This window comes from Sapajus apella, unplaced genomic scaffold (genome assembly GCF_009761245.1).
Source record: "Sapajus apella isolate SASKATOON/1434 unplaced genomic scaffold, GSC_monkey_1.0 scaffold77, whole genome shotgun sequence".
NCBI classification, from domain to species: domain Eukaryota; kingdom Metazoa; phylum Chordata; class Mammalia; order Primates; family Cebidae; genus Sapajus; species Sapajus apella.
This window is the reverse complement of record NW_022437017.1, coordinates 2,336,991-2,350,184: the sequence shown is the minus strand read 5'-3', so window position 1 is coordinate 2,350,184 and position 13,194 is coordinate 2,336,991. Positions and strand designations below refer to the sequence as shown.

The following is a 13,194-nucleotide window of genomic DNA, read 5'->3' as shown; positions in this document are numbered from 1 at the left end:
CTGGGTGGAGTGGCTAATCTCAATTATCAAAGGAAAGCTGTGCGGTACTGCTAGACAGTTGAGGCAAGGAGGATGAAGTGACGAAGGCAGAACCTCCAAGTACTTCTATACTACATAGAAAAGGTTAACGGGAAACCACAACTGGACAAAGGCAGGACAACAGAGGGCTTGGACTCCGGGCGAATGAAGATTTGGAACATTCCTCCCTGGTACAAAACCCAGAGCAGCTGAGGTTCAAGTGAACGGCAGGGAAAATACGGAATTAGTCACTGAAGAAGTAAACCATGGATACCCACTACAACCTCAAGACCAATGACAGAAACAAGAAATGTAGTTTTGCACGTTTTCTCTGTGCTTATTATATATATGTGTCTGTTTATATCCATGTGTTTATTTAAATGAACCACTTACTTCTTCTTCTCACTTTTATTTTACATACACATTATTAGAGGTTAAATTTATAGTTTTCTCTTTAGGAAACAGAATAGTTAGAATGTGACTACATTTGTGGAGTAATTGATATGCCAGTGGTGGGAATACAAAGGACTACTGGAACTGTGCATCTTCTCAGTTTGGGGCTGGGTGAGGACTTCTTCCCTCATATCTTCTTAGGTAGGAATATAGACTTGTTTAATTATTACATTCCTATGTGTTTAGAATAATGCATATGGATGGTAAGGAACCAAAGAGTGAAATATGCCAGTCAGCTATTTATTTATTTATTTATTTATTTAGACGGAGTTTCGCTCTTGTTACCCAGGCTGGAGTGCAATGGCGTGATCTCGGCTCACTGCGACCTCCACCTCCTGGGTTCAGGCAATTCTCCTGCCTCAGCCTCCTGAGTAGCTGGGATTACAGGCACGCACCACCATGCCCAGCTAATTTTTTGTATTTTTAGTAGAGACGGGGTTTCACCATGTTGAGCAGGATGGTCTCGATCTCTTGACCTCTTGATCCACCCGCCTCGGCCTCCCAAAGTGCTAGGATTACAGGCTTGAGCCACCGCGCCCGGCCACCAGTCAGCTATTTATTTATCTCAGCTCCAATACCCTCATCGCTGTTGTCCTAATTAAAACTTCTCCTCCCTATGTAGCTGTTTCTTTTTTTTTTTTTTTTTTTTTGAGATGGAGTTTTGCTCTTGTTACCCAGGCTGGAGTGTAATGGCATGATCTCGGCTCACTGCAACCTCCACCTCCTGGGTTCAAGCAATTCTCCTGCCTCAGCCTCCCAAGTAGCTGAGACTACAGGCGTGCACCACCATGCCCAGCTAATTTTTTTGTATTTTTAGTAGAGACGGGGTTTCACTATGTTGACCAGGATGGTCTCGATCTCTTGACTTCGTGAAGCTGTTTCTTATATAGCCTGCTTGCTCCTCACCTCACTGGCCCTAAACCCAACACATCTCACGGCAGCTTACTACAATAAAACTTAATGACCAACACCAGAGTCATATAAATAAGACCTTCCCTTTGTGCAACCAATTCACAACCCCCAAAGGAAGGCCTGAGGGATAACGTCCACTGACCTTAACAAAGACATGGCCCCACAGGTCCTCTCTCATTCCTAGCCCACAGGTTGAGTGCCCGGCTGTCTCTGGACTTCATCAGCCCTCGAGAGCAGCCTCCTATCTTGGAGATCTGTGAGCAGGAGGATGCTTCCGACATTTCATGTGTTTCTCTATCTTGCCTGCCCAACACACTGGAATGTAACTCTCCTCCCCGAACTGGCAAGGCTAAAATTTGCAGCCACTCTCCAGAGAGAGAGAGAGAGAGAGAGACCCCCTAGACCAAAACAGAGGAAAATATACTCGGTGGCAGTGAACAGGGTGTGTGCTCACAACCCGAGGGACACAACACAAGGCCTTCAGAATGCTCTTGGCCTGCCTACTACCTGGCCTGCCCGCATGGCTGATGCCACATGGGAGGGCTCCATGGCCTGCTGGGGTGCCTCTCTGCTGCTGTGCACTGCTGCCTGTTGTCTTTGTGGAGCGCTGCCAAAACTCCCCTCCCTAAACTGGGTGGGTCCTCCATAGTCCTAGCGCTCCCTGGGACTTACCAACTGCTAGCCTTAAGAGGGCAGGAGGGGCATTACACTATCCAAGGCTGCTGTCACTTCCCCAATAGGAACTGTTGGGCTGGAGGAAAGCAACTGTATTCCCAAGGCCTCACTCTGGCACGATGGGCTTGCTACTGAGAGGCAGAAATGGGTCAGGCAGACACTGGAGGGTTAGCAGAGTGAAAGAGGAAGACTGGCATGCTGGCTGCCCGCTGAGTGGAGAGGCAGTATCCAGGGAGGCCTGCGGACTTCCCAACATGACAACAGGAGTGGCTCCTTCACTGGGGAGATGATGGTACCTCGCTGACAAGGCTGCCACCAGGGTCTGCTATCCCCATGAGGCTGCCTTCCCTTGCATCTGTTGCTCTACGCCCCTACCCTGACAAGGTCAACTGGACACCCTAGACAGAGAGGCAGCTGCCTACAAACTGGGCAGACAGGAAGCACAAATGGAGGCCAGAGATCAAAAAAAAAAAAAACGAACTATAAAGCAAAATCCCATCTCTCTCCATATACTAAAGGCCACAATACAAGGCCTTGCCAGGACACTACTTATCCTCTTCAGAATTACAGACATTATTTGTAACCAAGATGTATGTTTCACTTCTTTTCTGTCAATTTAATTTTTTTTTAAAGAGGCAGGGTCTTGCTATGTTGTCCAGGCTGGTCTCAAACTCCTGGGCTCAAGCTATCCTTCCACTTTGGCCTCCCAAACTGCTGGGATTACAGGGGTGAGCCACTGTGCCCAGCCCATGTTTCCCCTCTTAAAATGCACAATGCTAGCCCCTTCAAAAATGTATTCAATAGAACTTTCATTTCCCTAATAGGTCTCAGATAACTGGTTTCACTGAAAAACAGAAAAATGTCCTCAAATAACTACTTTTCAATTTCCAAACCATCAAATAAGCTCCTGAAATTCTCTGTCATGCTCTAGGGCTTAACTTATTTCCACTCTTGGCCCCATCCCATAAGGGTTGAAGGCCAAATTGAGGGTGCATAGTCTCCTGGGACTTATTAATCTGAGATTGTCCCAGAGGCCCGGCAGCTGCTCATGTGATAAGGAACCCATATGAACCTAAACTTCTGCCAAAAGAAACAAAGGCACACTGTCAGGTACAACTACATATCATTCTATTAACTGTTCATCTTACTGTTACTGGTTTGGGTGCTTTGTTGGTGTACAGCCTAGAGGGCCACATCTACATCAGTGCGTATCCACTTAAAAAGGATACCCCAGTGACATCCTAGATGACTTTGTCCCAGCCCAAAATATCACCACTGGAAATGACATTGCCTTGAGCAACACAGCCCCAAACCACAACTCTCATGTTGGAGATGACTTCACCATTGCACTCAAACCTCCACACAGCGATGCCCATGGACTGCCTCTTCTAAAGTACAAATGAACACAGAACATTTTTTTTCTTCCTGAACTGTCTGCTTAGCCCAAGATCCTGGTAGAGTACTTGCTTTCTGCTCATAGGTGCGCACCCACACACCCATACCTGAAGGAAAATCTGGTAGGAGTTACTATCATTAATGGAGATTACTATTTTCCCCAAGAGGCACCTGCCTCTAGGCAGTCAACTCCTTAACCTGACAGAGGGGACCACCTATTCCCTGACGCCTCCTACTACCCCTCCCACTTTCTGTCTCGACCTCCAGTCTTGCCTATCCAACCACAACCACTCCTGCCCCTTGGTTACACACAATACCACCAACCTTTATGTATACTTTCCTAAATCATCAGCTCATATGCTCCAACATAACAGCCCAACACTCTTTTTTTTTTTTTTTTTTTTTTTTGAGATGGAGTCTCACTCTGTCACGAGGCTATAGTTTAGTGGCATTATCTCAGCTCACTGCAGTCTCTGCCTCCTGGTCTCAAGCGATTCTCGTGCCTTGGCCTCCCGAGTAGCTGGGATTACAGGCAGGTGCCACCACACCCTGCTAATTGTCGTATTTTTAGTAGAGACAAGGTTTAACCATGTTGGCCAGGATGGTCTCGATCCCCTGACCTCATGATCGGCCTCCCAAGGTGCTGGGATTACAGGTGTGAGCCACTGCACCAGGCCCCTACATCCATTTTTAGGCCTGGCATAAGTTATTTGGAACCCAGTGAGATCCCATCACCTTTGGCTTACTTAAAACTTCCCCTACCTGTGTGTTGTTTGTGACATATCCTACTTGTTCCTCACCTTACTGACTGACCCCAAGCCCAACACACCTCACAGCTGCTGACGATAATGAAACCTACTGGCCAACACCAGTCATGTACATCAGTTCTCCCCACTGCTCAGGTCTAGCCAGTCCACAACCACGCTGGGAAAGCCCGAGGGATGAGGCCCATGGACCTTAACAAAGGCACAGTCCCTGCTGGGCACAGTGGCTCATGCCTGTAATCCCAGCACTTTGGGAGGCCAAGGTGGGTGGATTGCCTGAGGTCAGAAGTTCGAGACCAGCCTGGCCAACACAGTGAAACCCCATCTCTACGAAAAATACAAAAAATTAGCCAGGCATGGTGGCACATGCCTGTAATCCCAGCTACTTAGGAGGCTGAGGCAGGAGAATCGCTTGAACCTGGGAAGCGGAGGTTGCAGTGGGCCGAGATGGCGCCATTGCACTGCAGCCTGGGCAACAAGAGCGAGACTCTGTCTCCAAAACAAAAAATAAAAAACAGAGGCATAGTCCCACAGGTCCTCACTGTCTCATTCCTCACCCACTGGTTAACACCTGGCTGTCTCCTGACTTCCCGTCAGGACCTCAAGGGCAACCCTCTTCTCACAGATCTGTGAGTAATAAAATGCTTCTGCTACTTGCTATGTGCTGCCTTCTCTGTATCTAACCTGCCCAACACACCAGAACATCTCTCCTCTTGGTCGGGACAGGGCTAGAATTTATAGCCGCTCTCCAGTGACAGAGACCACAGGATCGAATTAGAGTAACATACAAAAAGGGGACATGGAATAGACACTGAACAAGGGAGGGTCACTTGCCAGATACAACTGTGGCATGGCGGTCAGCAGTGTAGGTGTGAGGGCAGTGGAGGGTGCTCTGTCCATGCCATGTGCCCAGAACACAGTCTTTTTTTTTTTTTTTTCTTTTGAGACGGAGTTTCACTCATGTTACCCAGGTTGGAGTGCAATGGCGCAATCTCGGCTCACCGCAACCTCCGCCTCCTGGGTTCAGGCAATTCTCCTGCCTCAGCCTCCTGAGTAGCTGGGATTACAGGCACGCACCACCATGCCCAGCTAATTTTTTGTATTTTTGGTAGAGACGGGGTTTCACCATGTTGAGCAGGATGGTCTCGATCTCTTGACCTCGTGATCCACCCGCCTCGGCCTCCCAAAGTGCTGGGATTACAGGCTTGAGCCACCGCGCCCGGCCTAGAACACAGTCTTAAGATACCACAAAACCCTGGCCCAGTCACCACCACTCTGTGGCCTTTCTAACAAGGATGCCACATGCTCAAAGGACTCTCACTAGCAGAGGCGCCCTCTGCACATGTGCCAGCAGGCTTGATGGCTTGTGTCCCTCATGACATAGACACTGCACATGCCAGGATGCATGCTGCTGCATCACCTGTCCCCCAGAGGTTTGTTCCCAAAGGCTTCCAAATGTGAACACTGAAGTCCCAGGCCTTGCAAACCAAGCGGCATCCAAATTTCCTCTGCACAGCTGCCCATTACCATCAATGTGAATGTGCCCCAGAGGTGTCTGTCACAGCACTTCCGGGGCAGACAGGAAGCACTTCAAGCCTCACAGCTACAGTGGTGTCCTGACTCCCCCTACAGACTGACCCACCCATTGCAGCTGGCCTTTGCCTTGGAACATTGCTTCAATTTTGGCTATGAACTATGACCAACTGCAGCCTGAGTAACCCAGAAAACTTCACCACCCTATGGGTTACAGCCACACTGTGGCCAAATACTCTAATAGGACCCCAGAGATTCAAACCCCTGGATAACACCCTTCTGTTGAGTGTATGCAAGACTTCTGACCTGTTTCTAACAGAAGAATAAGCAAAAATGAAGAGACTGCAGATATAATAGAGGTCTCAAGTCAGTTGGGTTTTTTGGATTTTTTTTTTTTTTTTTTAAAACAGGATCTCACTCTGGTTGTCCAGGCTGGAGTGCAGTAGCACAATCTTGGCTCATTGCAGCCTCCACCTCCCTGGTTCAAGCGAGTCTCCTGCCTCAGTCTCTGAAGCATCTGGAATTACAGGTATCTGCCACCATGCCCGGCTAATTTTTGTATTTTTTTAGTAGAGATGGGGTTTCACCATGTTGGCCAAGCTGGTCTTGGAACTCCCGACCTCAAGTGATCCATCCACCTTGGTCTCCCAAAGTGTTGGGATTACAGGTGTGAGCCACTGCACCTGGGCTACTTTTATCTTAATACACATGTTGCACACATGACTGTTGTTGTAGGGCAGTAAGTGTGTGCCAACAGTTGTTGAAATTGGTTTTCAATATACTCTCCAAAAAGCAGCATATGCACATCCTCAGACACTTTATATCAGAACCCTCAACTATGATTTCACTATGTGCAGCTAGCTCACTGGAACCCCTAAGTGGCAGAGAAAATGTATACAATTTAAGTCTTCACTTAAAGTCATCAACGGGTTCTTGGAAACTGAGACTTTAAGAGAAATGACATACAACAAAGCCAATTTTTTCACACACTAATTGATATAAGAGAGTTAAGTTCCTACCACGTATTTCTGGTCACAAAAACATCACGAAACTTCTAAATAAAGACCCCAAACACTTCTAATATTAAATACTGAAAAAAAAGTGAGCTACATATACATTTAAGAAAGACTAATAAACATAGGATATTGCTGCGCGCCGTGGCTCACACCTGTAATCTCAGCACTTTGGGAGGCCGAGGCGAGAGGATCACCTGAGGTCAGGACTTTAAGACCAGCCCGACCAACACAGAGGAAGCCATGCCTCTACTAAAATACAAAATTAAATGGATATCATTGTGGGCTCCTGTACTCCTAGCTACTTGGGAGGCTGAGGCAGGAGAATCACTTGAACCTCAGAGGCAGAGGTTGCAGTGAGCCAAAATCGTGCCATTGCACTCCAGCCTGGGCAGCAAGAGCGAAACTCCATCTCAAACAAAAAAAAAAAAGAATATTTATCCAATTTTTCGTGAATCTGTGTGTGATGGCAGTTAACAGTGATGGGTTAAATCAAGGAATGCTTCCAAAGCAAAACCTGTAAGGACCACCTCCTACCACCAAGAAGCTCAAAAAACAAACAGTAACAAATGGGGCAAGCTTGCTAAGTGGTATCATTTATTGTTGTACATTTGTATCATTATCAAATGTTTTATGAATTTTTAGTTTACAATATTTTGTATTGATTATTCATTCTCCAATCCGCTTATTCCAGTTGCAGGATGAAAATGGCCAGAGCTCATACTAACAGTCAGGGCACAAGGTGGGAGTCAACCCTGAACAGGATGCCACTCCAGGGTAGGCGGCACTCTCTCAAACTCCTTCACACATACACACATTCATAGTGGGACAATTTAGACATGCCGATTAAGCTAACGTGCATCACTGGGATGTGGGAGGAAACCAGAGTACCCAGAGAAAACCCAAGCAGACATGGGAAGAACGTGCAGAAGCTACAGAGTGGCCCTACTGGAAATAGATTTTTTTCCCTCATTGACATTATAATTAACAGACATTATTCTAAGGTCTGTTGTATTTCCAGGCCATATGGCCCCTTCACAGTTTTTTGGCAGCCCACATTGGCAGGTGAGTTTTCTGCTCATTTACTTATATGGAGTGTATCAACCCAACCCCCAGATAGGTAAGTGTCTATAAGGAGTCACACAGAGTGCTTAGTCTGGATATTCCTTCTGGGAAGCAAAGGACTAATTTAGGTAGAAGGAGCCCAAAAGTGAACAGAAAAAAAAAAAAAAAAAAAAAACACTGAAAGAGGTTTTGTCTCTCTGTTTATTAATATACACATTTCCTAAGACTGATAATTAACATCAGTTAATTTTCATGGAGAGCTTATTTTTCAATGCTCTGCCACTGATACTCATTAATCCCTTATGCTTCTCCTATTTTCCCTTGATTTACATCATTTGTCAGATATCACTTACTTTGGCCAGGCACAGTGGCTCACACCCACAATCCCAGCACTTTGGGAGGCTGAGGTAGGCAGATCACTTAAGGTCAGAAGTCTGAGACCAGCCTGGCCAACATGGTGAAACCATCACTACAAAAAAAAAAAAAAAAAAGAAAAAGAAAAAATTAGCCAGGCGTGGTGGCACATGCTTATAATCTCAGCTACTAGGGTGGCTGAGGCAGGAGGATGGCTTGAAAACCCGAGGCAGAGGTTACAGTGAGCTGAGATAGTTCCACCGCACTGGAGCCTGGGCAACAGCAAAACTGTCTCAAAACAAAACAAACCAAAAAAAGATATCACTTGCTTTTTCCTGTCAGTCACATACTGAAGATTAAATTATCCTATCACATTATTTCCCCAACCAAAGAAAGAATACTGACTAGGTCAAACCTGGGAGTAATTTTTGATGTGTGATGCATTCCTCTCTCTCACCCTAGAAATGGAGTCAGCCAATTCACAGAATGCTTTACCCAGCTCTTATTTCCTTCCCCTTCACCATAGCTAAATCATACCATATTTTTGTTCTCAGCTTGAATATCACTCTTGTCTTAGCATTGCCTGTTCCATAGAAAGACAGAGAAAATAATTCTGTTCTCTACTTTACTTACAGACCCCCATCAATTTGTAATACACTTATTTGCTTGGTTACATGACAGCCTCCTCCAGCAGTTTACAACCTCCCTAAGAGCAGCCCTAAGTTGAATTTTTTCACTGTGCCTTATTCAACCATTCACTCATCCATTTACAGGATACACCAAGAAATGAAGGATACATTTAAACACAGAACAGAATACAATCAGAACTACCAAAATGTATAACTTTCTCCTTTTTTTTTTTTTTTTAATAAAGACAGGGTTTCACCATGTTGGTCAGGCTGGTCTTGAACTCCCGACCTCAGGGGATCCGCCCGCCTTGGCCTCCAAAGTGCTTGGATTATAGGCGTGAGCCACCACGCCCGGTCATAACTTTCTTTTTTTTTTTTTTTTTTGAGACGGAGTTTCACTCATGTTACCCAGGCTGGAGTGCAATGGCGCGATCTCGGTTCACAGCAACCTCCGCCTCCTGGGTTCAGGCAATTCTCCTGCCTCAGCCTCCTGAGTAGCTGCGATTACAGGCACGCACCACCATGCCCAGCTAATTTTTTGTATTTTTAGTAGAGACGGGGTTTCACCATGTTGACCAGGATGGTCTCGACCTCTTGACCTCGTGATCCACCCGCCTTGGCCTCCCAAAGTGCTGGGATTACAGGCTTGAGCCACAGCGCCCGGCCATAACTTTCTTAAAGCACGAGTGACTCAGCAAAAAAAAGACAACATAACGAATAAACAGCGACTGATAGTTGTAAAGAGACTAAAAAGTCGCAAAGAGACTAAAAGACATGAACAACTGCAATATATAATACTTGGCTACATATTTACTGAGCGCGGTGGCTCACACCTGTAATCCCAGCACTTTGGGAGGCCAAGGTGGGCGGATCATGAGGTCAGGAGTTCCAGACCAGTCTGGCCAACACGGTGAAACCCCGTCTCTACTAAAAATGTACAAAAAAATTAGCCGGGCATGGTGGCGGGCGCCTGTAATCCCAACTACTTGGGAGGCTGAAGCAGGAGAATCGCTTGAACCCGAGAGGCGGAGGTTGCAGTGAGCCGAGTTCGCGCCAATGCACTCCAGACTGTGCAACAGGGCAAGACTCTGTCTCAAAAACAGAACAAAACAAAACACTTGGGTACATATTAGACACCAAAACAATCAAAAGCATACATTGGTACAAAGTAGAGAACTGTACCTTTTTACACAGGGCACATATTAACATTTTTAATTTTCTTGGTTCAAATCATAGTATTGCGGTTTTAAAAGGACATGTCTTTATCTACAGGACACGTATTCCCAAGCATTTAAACCTTAACTGTCACGCCTGCAATGTTCAACTTACTTCAAAGCCTCCATTCTTTCTTCCTATACGCCCGTTTTGAAGCTCTGTGGGGAGGTACAGGCCTAGGAAGTTCAGATGAAAAGAATAGCTAAATATTCTTGCTTTTCTTCAGCAGAAAGACTTGCGGTTTAATAACGTTTATAATCACAGGGAAATAAGCACACCCCAGATATCTAAAAGTAGCTTTATGCTTCTACCTCAAGTAGAGTGTCAAAAACAAATACAGGATGCGCCAACACATTCTTAGATGAAAGTTTGTTTGCAAAAACAGGAGGAAGAAACCCCCGAAACTAACTTTCACCCCAGTGCTCACCAGCACGCGCCGAACTCGCCAGGTCCAGGAGATGGGGGGACTAAGGACCACAATCAACTCGAACGGCAAAAATTCGTTTCAGGGAAAAAAAAAAAAAAAAAAAAAAAGTCACAAAGATTGCTTTGGAGGAAGATGAAGCGGCAATCTCCGTGTTTGCAAAAACCGTGAGGAAGCGCCCTTATGACAGATCTCGAAAGCTCTCCTGGCCCAGGGCCGTCGCAGTGACAGGTCCAGTTGCATTTGGGACCTGGCGGCCCCGGCGGACCAAGCGGAGCAGGCAAGGCCTAAGGTGGCCCCTCGGCATCCTGGCTCAAACTGCTACTTTCACCACCACTTCCACTGCTGATTCCTGAAGGTGATCCGGCCTCGCCACAGCTGTACTAAGTCCGAAGACCATCAGAAAGAAAACGGGTTTGGCAGCGCGGAGAAAGCGCCGGAAAAGACAACAGCGCTCCGCTGATGTCGTCACTTCCGCTTCCAGACCCAAACGCAGAGGAGCGCTCCGGGACGGCAACCTCCGCCAAGCTGAACATCCTCAGGCAGAGAAATTCTGGTTTACTCCCCCCTGGGTACGGAGAGGCCTTGGAGTCGGCTCAGCTTGGGGAATAGAGGCCAAAATGGTCGCACAGCACAAGGCTGAGGTTAGAACCAAGCCTGCGGACGGGGCCCATACCTAGGGTGGGGTCGTTGGTGCTGCAAGGTTAAAGGTGGGGGCTTCTCCACAGGATGCTCATAATGTTCACAAAAGCTTTTCTTCTCGCCTCCTCCGACGTTCCTAGCACCCTTTAAATGATTCTTCCGTTTATAAATCTGTAAGTCCATGATCTGGTCTATCTCCTCCATTCATTCGATGTAGTCTTTTTTTTTTTTTGTTAAGACAGGGTCTCACTGTGTCATCCAGGCTGGCGATCACGGCTCACTGCAGCCTCAAACTCCTGGGCTCAAGCAGTCCTCCCGCCTAGGCCTCCCCAAAGGCTGAGATTACAGGCGTACGTCACAGCGCCGGACCCAATTCAACTTTAGGCCTATATTTCCCCTTATTTCATTGATCTGGACGCCATTCTAAAGTCAAATAGTTGATTCCTTTGTGTTTTCAACTACTGATACTTTTTGTAAATGTTTTTTTCTTTGAATAATGTATCGTTTCTGATATCTTACCGCAAGTTCCAGGGCCTCCCATACTGCATTGTAAAATAGCTCTAATATCAGGCATTCACTTATGCAGGAGTGATTCTGGTTTCTCCAGAAATCATTTTTGCTGTGGTTCGTAGTGGGTGGCCTTTGTGGAGTTAATAAATTTTTCATCTAAAGAAGGAGCTTCTTTTTTAAGTTTCCTGTCTTGCATTAAGAAGTCTCCATAAACTCCATGTTACATACAGATTTCCTAATTTTCTTCTGCAGCATATTACTTTAAAAACATTGAAATCGGGCCGGGCGCGGTGGCTCAAGCCTGTAATCCCAGCACTTTGGGAGGCCGAGGCGGGTGGATCACGAGGTCAAGAGATCGAGACCATCCTGGTCAACATGGTGAAACCCCGTCTCTACTAAAAATACAAAAAATTAGCTGGGCATGGTGGTGCGTGCCTGTAATCCCAGCTACTCAGGAGGCTGAGGCAGGGGAATTGCCTGAACCCAGGAGGCGGAGGTTGCGGTGAGCCGAGATCGTGCCATTGCACTCCAGCCTGGGTAACAAGAGCGAAACTCCGTCTCAAAAAAACAAAAAAAAAACAAAAAAAAACATTGAAATCTTTCATGCTCATGCAATGCGTTTCAGCATGTAGCGTGGGAATAGTGGATGCAATATTTTTTTCCTCTGGAAAGATGGCCAATTATTGTAGTACCACATTTTGATAAACTGTCCTTGACTTACTGATTTGAAATTCCATGTTCATTAAACTATAAATTCCTATGTATACCTGTATCTGATTCTAGACTCTAAGTCAGTAATATGTTTACTTATGCCTGTATCAAGATCATAATCTTTTCATTCCAGTGGTTTTATTTCAACGTTTAATATTCCATGTTTTAAAAAAAAATAGCTGTGTGTGTGTTTGTGTTTTTGAGACAGACTCTTCCTCTGTCACCCAGGCAGGAATACAGTGGCACAATCTCTGCTTACTGCAACCTCCTCCTCTTGGGTTCAACCAATTCTCCTGTCTCAGCCTCCCGAGTAGCTGGGATTACAGGCACGCTCCACCATACCCAGATAATTTTTGTGCTGTTTTTTAGTAGAGGTGGGGTTTCGCCATGTTGGCCAGGCTGGTCTCAAACTCCTGACCTCAGGTGATCCACCCACCTTGGTCTCCCAAAGTGCTGGGATTACAGGTGTGAGCCACCACACCTGGTGGTAACTGTTTTTTGTATCTTACTACCCTAAATGCTTAATAGACATTAAAGTTTTACGCTCCCAATGATGTAGTTTTTATCATGATTTTCCCTTTTGGTTTTTAGACCACCTTTATTGAGATATAATTCACATATAACACAGTTCACTCAAAGCTATATAGTTCAATATTTTTTAGTATATTCACAGTGTTGTTCAAACATAATTTTAGAACATTTTCATCACCCTAAAAAAAATCTTTGAATGGGAAAATCCATTTACCTTTTTTTTTTTTTTTTTTTTTTTTGAGATGGGAGTCTCATTCTGTCACCAGGCTGGAGTGCAATGGCGTGATCTCACCTCACACCAAACCTCAGCAACACACAATTTACCCAAATCTCAGCAACACACAATTTAC

General features: G+C 45.9%; 1 protein-coding gene across 4 annotated transcripts in view; it reads right to left on the bottom strand.

Annotated features, from left to right (window-relative positions):
• ZNF266 (zinc finger protein 266) overlaps positions 1-10,924 on the bottom strand; it is a 63,482-nt gene extending 52,558 nt beyond the window's left edge. The window contains exons 1-2 of one of the 4 annotated variants that reach the window (XM_032251891.1): positions 10,454-10,922; positions 10,141-10,202 (exon numbers count right to left, since the gene is read on the bottom strand). The gene's annotated coding sequence lies outside the window, so the exon portion shown is untranslated. Of the gene's footprint in view, positions 1-10,140; positions 10,203-10,453 lie in introns of all 4 variants that reach the window. The other 3 variants (XM_032251894.1, XM_032251890.1, XM_032251892.1) reach the window with 3 other exon arrangements.
• Positions 10,925-13,194: the final 2,270 nt, after the last annotated feature.